A 16,231-nucleotide genomic window follows, 5' to 3' on the forward strand; every position below is an offset into this window, starting at 1 on the left:
AATTTATGATTTTTATTTAAATATTTTTTAATAATATTTAATTCTTTTAGTAAATCTATAGGTTCTACAATAGAATTATGAAGAATATTCAACCTTGCAAAAGTTATTGCGTTTCCTAGGTTTTCCAAAATATTATCAATCATTTGATATTCTGTAATTATTTGAAATAAGACAGTTTGCATCAGCAATAGGTGGAAATTTTCTACCATAGTGATATTAGTTTGTTTAATATTTTGTTCAATTTGCATAATTCGGCTTTGGATAATTACTTGATTGTGCGCCAGCAAATTTGTTGTATTATTGAATTTTTGAATCGAGTTTTCTAGGATTGATGTTTGGTCTTCAAGAATAGATTTTATTCCGTTCTGGTTTTCGGAGAGCGTTTTTAGAAGGTTGTCGTAATGTTCAGCATCATCACTATCTAGGTTTCCTGTTATTAATTTTATAAATGAGCCTAACCCATTTACAAGTCCACGTTTTTTCTTATTTGATTTCATCAACAGTGGGTCAATTTGCAAAAATTGTGATTGAATTTTTTCTTCGAGTGTAGCCAATATCTGAAGAGAATTTTGAAATTCGTTTTTATAGCCCGCACTGTTTTCATATTGTTCAAATGCTTGTTTTAAATTATTTGTAGATGTCTTCAGAGTAGTAAACTCCTTACTAATAGTTGCTAAATCAAACATTTAGATAAATGTCCAAAAACTAACTTCACCTGGTTTTGTGCGATTCCAATTTTATAAGGGAAAAGTTCGGGGTTGTTTTCGATTGGTTGAAAGATAGATGTTCCGGTTACAGCAACTAAGAACACGATTCTGTAACAGAAACGGGTATTCTTAATTCTTTAACATGAAGAACAATGATTTTATTATTCTTTTTGTTTTTTACTTTAACTTTATTATTTTCAAGAATTTCTATTATTTCGAATGGGCCAGAAAATTTATTTTCATTTTTATTTCGTTTCTCGTTACATTTAAACACTGACCTAATTTAAATTGAATTTGAGTAGGTCCTTTGATGTTATGTTTATTAATTATTTTTTGTTTTGTCTGTTCATTTGTCTCATTTACTTTTTGATAGATACTTTTTAATTTATTTTTGTGGTTATCGACATAATCTGCATAAAATGTGCTTTCAATAAGTTCGTTCGGATCTCGAGACGCTGTGTGTCCTAATATTAGTTCGAAAGGTGTGTATTTGGTGGTTGAATGTATGGAACTGTTATATGCAATGAGGGCATATTCTATTATATTGGTATCATTTTTATGCTTTGAACGCAATATTCTTAGATGCTCAAATAGAGTTGAATGAAAGCGTTCGACAGGCGAATTACTTTCATGGTGCATAGGGGTTGTGAAGTGGATATTTATTTTATGTACTTTTAGCAATTCTTTCACAGTTTCATTATTAAATTCCTTTCCATTATCCATTACTATTTTTTCAGGTAATCCATAAAATGAAAAATATTTAATGAGATTGTTACATACTTCAATCGCAGATTTTGATTTTAATTGAAAAGGTTGTCCCATTTTTGAAAATTTATCAAAGATTGTAACATAATTTTGTCCATCAAATTTGAAAACGTCTATATGTAGAATTTGAAAAGGTTTATTGGGTGTCTCGGTTAGTGCTAATGGAGAGTATGGTTTTTTTCTTGCATATTTTGCGGTTTGGCAGACCTCACAGGAATTTATATAATTTGAAACGTTCTGTTTCATTGTTGGCCAATAATAGTTTCTACGTAACTGTTCAATTGTTTCATTAATACCTCGATGGTTACATTTTCCTTCGTGTTGGAATTTTATAATCATAATTTGTTCGTCTTTTTCTTTAACTGTGTTTACCATTTTGGTACACCTAATTAATTTTAGGCCTTTGACATAAAAGAATTTCCTGTAGATATTTGAAAAATCTAAATACTGAGAGTCATCTTGGAAGTAAAGGTGAAATGTACGATCTATAGATGTATAATCTCTTAAAAATTCAAATATTAAGTTATCGTCTTTTTTTGGGATTTTAATTTCTAAAATTTTTAATTTTCCAAAGTCATTTTTTGTTATATCTAATTTTTTATGAATGTTAGGGGAAATAATTATTTGGAATGGCTTATTATTAATAATTTCATCTAATATGGGTATACCATTATTTACTGAATCAGAATTACTATCGGAATGTGGTGTTATTTGGCTATCAGGAGGGTTAGTATTGGTTAGATCATCATTTGGGATGTTTTCACTAGTAGAAGGGGTTGGACCATCTTCTAATGGTTTCTCACATAAGGATCTGAGAAATTCGACAATATCTTCATTTACATCACCCGGTTGATTAACGATGCTTTCAGTTTCGAGGGCATTTAATTGAATACGAGACAAAGCATCCGCGTTACTATTATATTTACCCTTTTTATAAATGATTTCATAATCAAACTCTTCTAAACGCAATCGCCATCGTATCAATTTACTATTAGGCTCTTTAAGGTTGAACAACCACACCAGGGGGCGATGGTCGGTATAAATTTTAAATTTTCTTCCGTAAAGGTACGGCCGAAAATGTTTACAAGCCCATACAATCGCGAGAAGTTCCTTTTCGGTAGTGGAATAGCGGCATTCACTATCGTTTAAAGTGCATGAAGCATACGTCACTGGTTTGTCATAAGGAATATTTCCTTGGGACAACACTGCTCCAATAGCAACATTACTTGCGTCGGTAGTCAGTATAAAGGTTTTTTCAAAATCCGGATATTGTAGGATGGGGGCGTTTATTAGTAGTTCCTTGCACATTTGAAAAGATTGTAGGAAATCACGGGAATGTATAACTTTAGCGTTTTTCTTTAAACATGCTGTTAAGGGTTTAGTAACATTAGCGAAATTATTAATAAAACGTCTATAATATCCAAGAAGGCCAAGAAAACTTTTTATATCTTTTTGAGTTTTTGGAAGTGGAAAGTTTTTAACGGCATTTATCTTTTCAGGGTTTGGTCGTACTCAGTCACGTGTAATTGTATGTCCAAGATATTGTACTTCTTTACGTAGGAATTCGGATTTATCAATTTGAATTTTAAAATTAGATTGTCAAAGTCTTTCGAAAATTTGTCGTAGTCTTAACATATGTTCTTCTAGAGAAACGGAAAAGATTATAATATCGTCTAAGTATACAAGGCAAGTCTCATTCTGTAATCCTCTCGAGATATTATCCATAACTCTTTGAAAGGTTGCGGGAGCATTTTTCAGCCCAAATGGCATTCTTTTAAATTCGTAATGCCCACCTTGAGTAGAAAAAGCAGTTTTGGGAATGTCTTTCTTATCAACCTCAATTTGATGATACCCTGATGCAAGGTCTATTGTTGAGAAATAATTTGATTTTCCTAACTTATCTAGGATATCGGTTATATTTGGTAACGGGTATTGATCGACTACTATTTTCTCATTTAACTTTCTAAAATCAATTACTAATCTCCACTTACGTTTTCCTGATGCGTCGAGCTTTTTTGGAACAATCCATATTGGACTGGACCAGGGAGATGTTGAATTCTGAATGATACCTTGGCTTAACATTTTAGTTATTTGAGATTTTACTTCTTGCTTATGAATTTCGGGGAATCTATAACTTTTCGTGAATATTGGTGTTTCATCGGTAGTATTTATTTTGACAAATTTGGTTTGTAAAGCTTAAGGGGATATCTTCGCTATAGAAAATATCACGGAATTCAAAACAAAGATTTCTAATTGCATTCTTTTCCTCTTTATTACAATGTTCCAATCGTAGATTTTTTAAATTCGATTTCAATAGGTCATCCTGCGTTTTTTCTAGCGGATAGTCATCTACTTCCATTTTTTCAATAAAATTAATTTCTGAACAATTTACAGTTTCCATGTCTAAGGGTTCAAAAAGTTTAATTTCAACGGGATTTTCGTTTGAATTTGTTAAGCAAACATAAGCAAAATAATTTTTCACATTGACTAAAGCCTTTGGCATTTCTACCTTATTTTCAAAATTTACATAATCCAAAATGCCTATACCTTCCTGAAGTGTAACAGGTATCTTTACAATCTGTTGAATTCTACCGGCTACTATTAAAGAATAATTGAAATTAGTCCAGCATTGATTTAAATTATTTAGATTTTGTCCAACCTGAGGTATATCAGATTCTTCATATATTATTGGTATTCTTGTAGTTTGGGTTATTAATTGTTTAAGATTAAAATCAATATTTGCATTTAACTGTTTTAATAGATCAGATCCGATTAAACCATCATATTTATCAGAAAACTTAAATAAGTGGAATTTTACATTTTTATTCTTGTTAAAAATTTTGAAAGTCGGAATTTGAATTACTTTATTATGATGTGAAAGTGCGTGAGCAGTTTGGATATAAAAATCTTTCTCAAAGATGAAATTTTGAAAATTTCTTTTTGCAAGATCTGGGTTCATTAGAGATCGAGAACTTCCTGTATCGATTAGAAAATATCCATCAATTTCTGGTATATAAATATATGGAAGAAGATCTGTTCTATAATTATTAAGTTGTATTAGGGTTGTTCTATTTGATTGGGAGTTGTGTGAAAATTTAGTTGGTTATTTTCGGCGTTACACAATTCGGAATCTATGTTATAGTCAAATGGATAAACTGTACAATCTGTATATTCGAATTCTTGTGTGTCACTCGGATAGTCAAAATTAAATTCGTATTCGGGATGGATATCGTTCTCAGTCGGATATGAACAAGATGGTGTTTCTATTGAAATATCATTTATTTTATTTTTTTCAACAGTATTTCCAATTTGTTGGTTAAATAATTCTTGGGAGACAAAGTTTGGTTTTGGTTGGATTCGAGAATTTCCAGAACTAATATCCATGGGTTCAGGGCGGTCTTTTATTGGATTTGTTTGAGTATTATTTCTCATATTTTGATTACGCAGTATCGCACTTGTACGTTGATTTGCGAAATGAGGGTGTTGTTGTGTAGGGAATTTATTATTTGGATACCAAGTTCTTGGTCCAGGATATGAAGGTTGCGAAAATATTGGTCTTGCGAACCGTTGAAAGCTTTGTGGAGGATTAACTAATGATCTTGTCGGATAATTATTTGGAGGCGGCGTCCAGTTACTTTGAATTTTTGGGAATTGTGACACAAATGGTGCACGAAAGTTTGTTGAAGGAAATTGAACTGGTTTAATATTTACGTTATCCTTTTGGAATATAGGGTTTATACGAGTTTGTGGTTTATATGTAGGTGTTATTAGATTAGCATTTTGACCTATTTTAAGGTACAAGAAATTTTCCTCCTCTCTGACAAAAGCGAGAGCTTGTTCCAAAGTATTAGGATCTCGTAATCTTACAACTAACTGCATGTTATAAGGTAAACCGTTGATAAATGTTTTTAGAGCGAATTGGTCGTAATGATTTATTTTTATTAATTTTTCATTTGCATCTTGTATTTCAGAATTTAATTTTGCAAATAATAAATTCCTAGCATCTTGTATTCTCATACCAAATTGTACGGGTGGTTCATTTTTAAAAGGTTTTAACGAAAGCAAATCATGAATTAAACAATCAGTTGATCTTTGATCGCTAAACTTTACGTTTAAAGCCTCTTTTACTTGTGCCCATCTTATTAGTTCACTTCTACAGCATATTAAATCGGCAGCACGATCACGCAATTTACTTAGAATCGTATCGAAGATACAACTATTTATAGGATCATTAGGTACCGTTACATTTTGGAAAGCCCTTACAAAATTATCGCAAGAGTTAATGAATCTTGATAATAATTTAGGATTTCCGTCAAAAACAGGAATATTATCTGCTTGATATCTCATAAGAGCGATGTTTGCCATATTTTGAGTTTGTTCAGGATCCCTAGTAGGTTCAAAATTAATCTGTGCGAACCAATCTGCTAAACCTTCGATATCGGTTTCAGACATAAACTATTAGTTCCAAAAATAGATTTTTTTTTAAATTATGAGTTTTAACAGGAAAACTTTCTTAAACAACAAAATGGAAAGAATAAAAGGAATTGAGCACTTACTGAACTAATTCGAATTTCATATCTTCTCTTAATTGCTACTGTTTATAGGTACCAACGATGTGTGATTGTACCCAGGACTTCCTATCCTAATCGTTGTCCAGGTCCCTTGAAAATGTGGTTCGAGGTGCCCCGGCGGTTCTCACGAAGTTTTTTGTTAGTTTCGGCGATGTTAGCACTTCTCCAACTTTTCACTCCGGAAAAACTGTCACCGACTTTTCCGAATGTTCGGATTCGCCAATTAATCGATGAAACGAAACGTACGAAATGTCCGTTTGGCGAATCCTACCGACTACGCCAGTTTCGTGTTGGAATCGGTGAAAACAGTTTTTAAAAAATTTGACTTTATTTCTTAAAGTACAACTTTGGAACCGACAATTCATGCGAATTTTCAACGTGAGCGCCCTGAAGTTAAGAAGCAACTAACTTTTAATCCGGCGAGAAACGAGGCACTAGAGCTTGCACATAATGATGCACTTATCAGCAACCGATTCGGCGAAATTGCATTTTGTTTAGTCTACGTCTACACTTTATCAACATATAACTTACGCACTCTGGACAAAGCGACGTACAATTGACCGTGAGCAAAACACCGGACGTTTAGGCACAAACCGACTCGCGAAAGAGTCTCTCCTTGCGGTTTGTTGATGGTAATTGCGTGCGTCAACTTAATCGGAAATTGTTGAAATATGCCGCCGCCCGGTAGCAATGGCGTTTCTTTTTCTTCTAAAATGAATTGTTTGCGGAAATTGACCGGAAACGATGCGGCCAACTATCACGTCGTGGCCCTACGACCTTGACGCCAAGAGTGCGTTTCGACGATGTCTTCGTAGAACCGGCGCGTCCTCCGCCGCGTTCAATTCTAACCAAGCTTAGAATGCTCGCCCCTTTCGACTACCGCTACTTCGTCCCCTTCCCTGTAAATTTCTCAGGCCTCTCCTTCCAAATGCACGGGCAACTTTTCGATCGTATGACTAATGTGGAACATTCTAGTTCCCAAGATGCGATAGACCGCCTCGTGCGATCCGATATATCTCATTTTCAAGAATGCTGCCGCCTCGCTCTAATCGATCGTACCGGTGGTCGTATTCACTTTCATCTCAACGCATTGGATGTTCGCTACGCCTAACTCTTTATTAACGTAAACGTAATCCTTCGATTTTCCCTAAAATTTAACGCTCGGTCAAATCTCCCATCAAGGTATTCAATTTTTGTTCGAATACGCGACATAAAACCTACGGAAAGTTCGCTATATCAAACACGGATTTGTCGCAGTGGTTCATCTCTTGCCAATTTTTGTTTGAAGTTAATGTGAGAAGGTAAGTGGGAGGTCTTCTCACCTTCGCGTACAAACTGTCGAGGTAACCGTTGTGGTAGTACCGCCTGGTACCGGGAATCGTAGCCAGTAAGATGATGATGCGACCGGGACGTACGCGAGCTACACCTTCATTTTCCTCGTTAATTTCCGGAGTCCGTATTTCCAAGAATCTTTTCAAACTGTCGTAGGTATCGGATCGTAATACCTTTTGATTTTTTTCCGCCCAAGAAACGTCATTGTACTCGATTTTGACGGCGGCGTCGATGATGTATTGCAATCGCAGTTTACCTACTAAATCCAAAACGTCCCAAAAACGATCGCCCTTTGTCCCCGGAATATCCGATAACAATCGAAATCTGCAACACTGTCTCAACGTGTTGACCTTGTCGGCGGATTCGTTCCAAGAACTCTCCGCGTGCAAATGAATTAAAGGATACAACATTAGATCTAATGTCGCCGTGATAACGGAAATCTTTCTATATGGCAAAGCCGCGTCCTCCTCAAACGGTCTAGGAACAAACTCCACGTCGTAGTAGCAAGGGGGCCTGTCCCCGATGTAAATACCCGCGATCGTTTCGTTTCTCGGAAATTGAAGTCCCGAGACGCGAGTCGCTTTCTTTACGTGGACCGTTTCGTTCGTCCCTGATCCGCGGATTAACGCATAAAACAATTTCCCTGACTTTCCTGTTATTGACAGCGGCGTTCTCGACCTCCCCGTTATATAATTGGCCTGCCCATTTAAAAATTTTGCACAATCGATTTTCTCGTCTTAAATTCGATTCGAATAAATCGACACTGTCCTCAGACAATTGTCCAGAAATAGTGGAAAAAGACATTCGCAAATTGGCCTTGTCTTCCGATACGTCCATGAAATAAAGATGCGCCTCGTTGGAATCCAAATCGTCGTCGTCGTCGTCTTTGTCGTTTTTCTCTCCGTTTTGTTGTTCCGCTATCGTGGCCGTCTCCCCCAAAGGACTCTTGGTAGGATTTACGATAATTTCGATCGATTCTTCGCCGACTACAGACGGCTCCGATTCCCTAACGTTCTCGAAGACAGAATCCTGGACAAAGGTGTCCATGATCTCCACACCTGACCTAGACAGATCGAAATTGCGCCGCATTTCGATATAACAATCGTAATGATTGCGTCCACTGATCGCAACAAAATCGGATTTGTATCTTCCATTCTTCCCTGATCTAAGAGAATTTTTCCGTTTTCGATGATCAGAAACCTTCTATTGTAAAAAGAAGAAAGTGCGAAAACTTCCATCGCGGAACCCCATTCGCCGTTTTTTGACATAACAGTTTTATAATCATTGAAATTTATAAAATCAGTCCAGACCGCTAAATCGTTCCAATTGTGTTCCGCCACCGCGACCGCGTCCGATCTTACCTGTAAATGTTGCCGGTCATTACCGTGCAGTCCCACGACGATAGAACAGAACAGGCAATTCCCGTCGCCGGCCGCCACTCGATCCGTGCGTATCGATCGCTTCTGATTTGTTTGCTCCCCATTATTATTTTCGCCTTGAAACTTCTGAATAAAAAAAGAAAAACGCGAATAAATTATACGTTAAGATGAGCACGAATGCATAAATTGATACATATTTAAAGAAAAACGTTTTAAAAAAATGATGACATTTAATGTTTAATAAGAACCATAAAAATAAAAATCATTTCGTGCAATTACAAAAAGAGGTACGGCGAAGGTATAAATAATATCGAGAACGGAAAATTTTATCCAAAAATTCTTTCACGGGCAATTACATAAAAACGAAAAAAAATTAAAGTAACACAACGTTCATGAATTACCCTATGTGAGAGAGGACGACCCGTACACCTTTTTTTAAAAAAATAAAAATTTATATAAATCAAATCAAACAGCAAAAAAACGATTAAAAATGCACGAAAATGAAAATGTTTCCTGTATGGTTTGTTAGGAACCAACAATATAATAACGTAAGACGTAAAAATACGACCAAAAAATCGGACAACATGTATGTGATTCGACGCAAACAATCTTATCGGAATACGTGTGATCGTGTTAAAGGAAAGTTACGCAACCCGCGCGACATCCGGTATATTTTTAAAAAATAATATGGAAATTATAACGCCAGAGATGCAAAGAAGGATATTAAACATCGAGTAAGCGACGAAATAAAAATGACGAAAATAAAAATATCGTTCGTTCGAATCAAACGATATAACATAATACACAAAACCAACGTAAAGAAAATCGGACAACCTATATATGATTCGACGCAAATAATCTTATCGGAATACGTGTGATCATGTAAAACAAAAGTTAGACCACCCGCGCGATATTTTCCGTAGGAAATAATTTAAGGACATCCGGTATATTTTTAAAAAATAAAATGGAAATTATGACGCCAGAGATGCAAAAACTTTAACAAAATTAAATCGAAATAATCATTTATCGCGGAGAACGATATCGCGACGTCCCGAATATAATGTGAATTTAAAAAAGGAAATGAAACATCGAGGAAGCGGCGAAGTAAAAATGACGAAAATGAAAATATCGTTCGTTTGAAACAAAAAATATGATAACGTAACACATAAAATCAAAGTAAAGAAAATCGGACAACCTGTATGTGATTCGATGCAAACAATCTTATCGGAATACGTGTGTTCGTATAAAAATAAAGTTACGCAACTCGCGCGATATTTTCTGTAGGAAGTCATTTAAGGACATCCGGTATATTAAAAAAAAAAGAAAATTATGACGTCAGAGATGCAAAAATTTAACAAAGTTAAATCGAAATACTTATTTACCATCGAGAACGATATATCGACATCCCGTATATAATTTAAATTTAAAAAAGGAAATCAAACATCGAGGAAGCGACGAAGTAAAAGTGACGAAAATGAAAATATCGTTCGTTCGAAACAAACGATATAATAACGTAACACATAAAACCAATATAAAGAAAATCGGACAACCTGTATATGATTCAATATAGAAGATCTTATCGGAATACGTGTGACTGTGTAAAAACGAAAAAAAGTAAGGTCTCGCAATCCGCATATTAATCTACATAGGAAAGAGTTTGGGGACTTCCTGTATATATTTAAAAAAAAACAATTGTAATGTGAAACATGGAAAAATTTCAAAGAAATTTAATCAGAATCTCGATTAATCGTGGCGAATAATATCGGGACATGCTGTATACAATTTGAATTTGAAAACGAAATCAAACACCAAAGAAGTCGTGAAGTAAAAATGATGAAAATGAAAATTTCTCCAATCGAAGTAATAACGTAAAGCGTAGCGGAACAATGGAAAGAAAATTAGAATTAGAAGTGACGAACAGTAGGTTATTGGTATAGGATAGGCTTCCCCCACTCCTCTCCCTTTTTTGTTGGGTGTCTTCCTTACCCACGACTCTCTAGCTCCTCCCCCTTTACCCATAATCCCTTGAAACTGGCCCCCATTGGATAAGCAAGCACCAATGGGGTTTAATCAATCTCCCCACCTCTAGTTTGCGATGGCGGCGAAGCCAATCCGAGCCCAGATATTTTCCCACCCGTAAGGAAAGCAATGGCGGCAATGAGACTTGATCATATTGTTCGCGTGACCATCTGCACCCTCTAGCGGTTCGAATGTAAATTAGTGTCCCCTCTTGAAATAAGATTTTCTTTAATAAGGTAACCCACCTGGTGAATATTGACCAAAACATTTATTTTAAAAACATATAATTCTGCGAATATGTACCCTCGCGGGTACAAACTGTACTTTTATTGCGCACAAAGGACAGAGGAAATAAAGACGAAAAGTTTTGGATTTCTTTTTTCGGAACTTTAAGCTGTGTGGCACCACCATTAATATCTGCAAAACAAAAACCTGGTTAAAATTTTCATTAATAAAGTAGGATAATTGAAACCATATACCTTTTTAATTTACTAAGCCATCTACCGTGCGTTAACTTCATACATATTTCCGCATACTTCTGTTTTAAGGTATCGTGAAATATTTGACTATTTATCTGGGAAAAGTTCATATGTCGAAAATATTATGTGTATGTGGCCGTGGTAGGCTTTTTTTGCTATTATAATTTTATTTTTATTATTTAATATTTACAAAATTAATTTATCTATCTTATTGATGATTTTGATTTTCTTTGCTATTTTATTATTTGTTTTTATTATTTAATATTTTCAAAATTAATTTATCTATCTTATTGATGATTTTAAGATATCGCAGTCAACTTTACTATTTCATCAATTTCTTTTATTTATTGCTGATCTTTGAGGATAGTGTACATACTTTTTTTCGTAACTTATCTGTATCTACCCTTTAATTTCCCATCAAGCCATAAAGCAAACTCGAAAGGCATCTTAACTAAAAAGTCATATACTTTAAAGCTGCTGCGACTACTACATGAAAGTGTGTTTCTATGCAATCTCAACAATAATGAAATCTGGACGCTTATATTAAATACTGTAATACTCTTCTCTGCTAACGCTCTAGGAGACGCTATTTGAACCCTGTTCAAAGAAAAACTTCCAAATAACCTCTCTGAACCACACTTAAGCGCATCACTCTTTCACTGTCTTGCAGCCTTCAGATTAATATTCCGTACTAACTACGTATGCCATACACGAAACGTTCTCTTTTCTAATTTTTTTCTATGCGCTACATTAACGAACAGGATCTGAACTTTTCTGTCTGTGTATTTTGTTAGCCACCTTAAAAAAATTAAAAAAAAGGTATGCGAACCTAGAGGATATTTTCCATATTTTTCACAAATGGTGACAACAATTAATGCAAGTATTATTTTTAATAATAATCCATCTTTCGCTATGACACGAAAACATCGATTTTTTAATTCTAACTTTTCTCATAGAGCTTCCCTTTAGTCTCTATCTGTTCTTTAACTAAATCCCCGCCTTTTTGAAAAACCAACCTCTAAAAATAGTTAATTTTCTCTAATATAAATTTGTACGTTTTCCGCAATATGTGTGAATATTTTTGCTAGAGCATTTAGTTACTTAGTACATGTCCTAATCAATATTTTAAAAATATGATTCTAATGATACGTGTTTACGATTTGAAGATAACGAAACATTCCCCAGTTTTATAAATGAGAGCTCACTGCCAAACTACCAAACATCACAGTACAAACTACCGTACTACGCCCCCCTGGACAAAATCAGGTTAGTCAGCGTCATTAATTCTACCTGCGTTAACGAATAGCGTATTGTTAATTAAGGTTTAATACGCAGAAAATTTAAGTAACAAATAATTGCAATGAAACTCACTAACATCATAAATTATTAAAAAAAAATTAGAACAGTTGGAATTTACTGGATACTCTACTAGGTGCCTACAATAAATTTTACTATTATTTTTAATGCAGAGACACAACGATTTTCTAGTTCTGAATTTGATCAGGGGTATATGACCATAGTTTACGCCGACTCTAAAAGGCATGCAGTCTATTGTTTTTGAACGCCCCATTTTGTGTATTATGTTCAAAACAGAGACTCTCTGGGCTTACGACTACAGCTACCAGCTATTACTTTCAATAATATTAACACAAAAAAAAGTAGGTGACATTTCTATAATACGTGCAAAGTTTATGTGAAACTGACTGGAAGACAGAGTAATGCACCAATATGTTACTAAACATATTTCCATAGAATTCCGTAAGAGCTTACCTCCAAGTTTTCTCATTTAGTCAGTCAAAGCATCAAATGGGAAATTCCAATCCAACATATGTAGTGGTGGAAATATATCAATCGCCTACGTTACCGATGGTACCCGACTGAAGCTTCTGCGTCTTCTTTACCCCCACATGCCTACTTAAAAAGATACTGGTCTAAGTCTCAATATTCCTGTTAAAAAAAGAGAGGTTCTATATTGCCATAAATATGTGTTTTCAAAATTTTACCTGAATGGTTCGTGATTCCTTATATATGCAGTGTTGGCAGCAATGTGGCGACGACTACGCTGAAACTTTCCATATCTCGTGTCCCCATGACTGGTCTGTTTCATATATGAAAGCTCACCTCGCACGGGTTTGAACCTCCTTTAAAAAAAAACAGGCAAGACTTATACTTATCATATCAAAGTAATATGAGGAACTTATATTTTATGCCAAAACTTATTTCATCACCTCCAAAGGGGAGTAGGGGTTTCTAAAGTATGGTAGGTACATCTCTTTCATTTTTTAATTAAAAAAGTGACACAATTACGCGACATAACTCGATCCGGATCGTTAACGCGTCTCAAGATGGGGGGTTTAGAGATGCTGAGGTCATTAAATTGATTCACTAATACCAGTACATACTGAAACCCCTTATTTCCAAAATAAAAAATTGTTAACTGTTAACACAAAAAAAAAACTATTTTCTCACCAATTATATTTCTGGGGTCGTTTTCAGAATTTGTCCAACGTAGAATCCCAAGAGGATAGGGCCGCAATTTCAAAAAATGTTCATGTCTCCCCACTATGCATTTGTACACGAAGCAGGGCCGGATTAACAGCAATTATATTCTTGTCAGTCAACAAACAGCCGCCGATTGAATTCTCGGATTCTGCTTTACTAGTTGCCATGGTCTGTCAAATATGTTACTTAAAAAATTGTATATTTTTTTACAAATAATATACCTTTCCTAAAATAATTCCGCCTTTGTCAAGTTGGACAAGGGCACATCTGTCCGCTTTGAAAAGCGCGGCGTATGTATCTTCCAAAATGATCCAAGCAGGCTCGGATTGCCAGTAAATACACAACTCGCCGATTCAATTCTGAGATGTTGCTTCACGAGTTACCATGATCTGTCAAATATTTTAATTAAAAAAAAAATATATTATTTAGCAACAATATATCTTTTTAAAAATAATTTCGTCTTTTTCAAGTTCAACAGGACACGTGTGTTCGTTTCGAAAGGTTTCGTAGTCTGTAGCTCTGTCGAATTCTCCAAAATTCGTTAAACCTTCAGATATTTTCAAAATTTGTCCAACGCAGACTTCCACTCACGCAGTTTCGAAAACTTTCTATTCTCCCCGCCATGCATTTGTACACGAAGCCGTTCTGGACTATCAGCAAACAGCACATCCGTCATTTTTCTTCTCGGATTCCGCTTGACGAGTTACATCGATCTGTCAAATATTTAATGTAAAACAATCTTATCTATTACTTTTACCCAATATGAAGTACCTATTCAAAATTAGTAGCGCCTTTTCGAGTTCGAAAGGTTTCGTAGCCTATAGCCCTGCCGAAATGGCATTGCATTTGTAGACGAAGCAGGGTCGGATTGTAAGTAAACAGCACCCCCGGTCACTTTTCTTCTCGGATTCTGCTTGACGAGTTACATCGATCTGTGGAATATTTAGCGTAAAAAAAAAATTATCTATTACTTTTACCAAAAATGAAGTACCTTTTTTCTTTAAAACAGTTCGTCCTTTTCGAGTTTGAAAGGTTTCGTAGCCTATAGCCCTGCCGAAATGTCATTGCATTTGTACACGAAGCAGGGTCGGATTGTCAGCAAACAGCACAAGCGTCACTTTTCTTCTCGATTTCTGCTTGACGAATTACATCGATCGGTCAAATATTTAATATAAAAAATATCTATTTTACCAAAAATACGTACTCTTCTAAGATAAATTAGCTCTTTTCGAGTTTAAGAGGACACGTATCGTCAACTGTAGGATGTTTTATTATTATATTTTCCAGTGTCTATAAATTAATAAACAACAGAAGCTTCCGAATACAAAAATTTCAACATGAGTTTTTTTTTCTTGAAACTTAAAAAGTTCTAACCCCTAAAACCATATTTTTAATACGCTGACGGACGTATGACAATCCCCAAAAATTACCATATTTAAATTGTTACTGTTGATATATTTCTATTCCGAACTTAACTCAATACATGCAAAAAAAAACTAGCGAATGTTATTTATTATCTCCGATGGGTGGATGATTGAGAAACGTTTAAATAAATCTACCTTTCTGTCTCTCTTTTTCTATATAGGTAACTCATTCTCTCTATCTGTTACTTTCCACAATCCGAAGTTACACTTTGCCCCCCAAAAATCTTGTAAAAGGCTGGCGGGGACACTCTGCAGGAAGGGAGATTGGTGATCGTGAAAGAAGAAAATGTGCCTCCCTTGTGTTGGAAAATGGAACGCATCATCGTTCAGTTATACCCAGGAAAGGACAACATTAGTTGGGTGGCTAATGTAAAAACGAGTGAAGGTGTCATCAAACGTTCATTCGCAAAATTGTGTCCATTGTTTCACGAAAGTGGGTGAGAAAAAAACTCAGTTCAAGTGGTTTCAAAGGTTGCCTAAGACAAACTTGTTATCAAGAAATGTTTGTTTTGTTGTTTTTTTTTTTGAAAGAGGGTTCTTTCAAGGCTGGGGGTATGTTGAGTTCAAAATTATGTAAATTTCTTTTTAATTTTGTGTATCTTAAACTATGTAGAACAACTGTACAAAGATCAGCGAGATGAAGAAAGTAGTGAGTATGTATGTGATGATATTGGACCAGAAATAACGAAGGACGAAGTAGAACACATCATCAAGGAAATGAAAACCGGGAAAGCTACGGGACTGGATGAAATACCAGCAGAAGTTCTTAAACTCATTGACAATCATAACATACATCTTCTAACACATCTCTTCAACAGTGTATACAAAACTGGAATTTTACCGAAAGAGTGGCTACAATCAACATTTATAACTATCCCCAAAAAGACCAACGCAAGACAGTGCTCGGACCATCGTACCATCAGCTTAATGTGTCACATACTTAAGGTACTTCTGAAAATCATCCATCGCAGAATATATAAAAAGTTAGAAATAGATATTGAGGATACGCAGTTCGGTTTTAGGAATGGACTAGGGACTAGAGAAGCACTGTTT

Source organism: Cylas formicarius, unplaced genomic scaffold (genome assembly GCF_029955315.1).
Source record: "Cylas formicarius isolate icCylForm1 unplaced genomic scaffold, icCylForm1.1 PGA_scaffold_12__32_contigs__length_19106922, whole genome shotgun sequence".
Classification (NCBI taxonomy): Eukaryota; Metazoa; Arthropoda; class Insecta; order Coleoptera; family Brentidae; genus Cylas; species Cylas formicarius.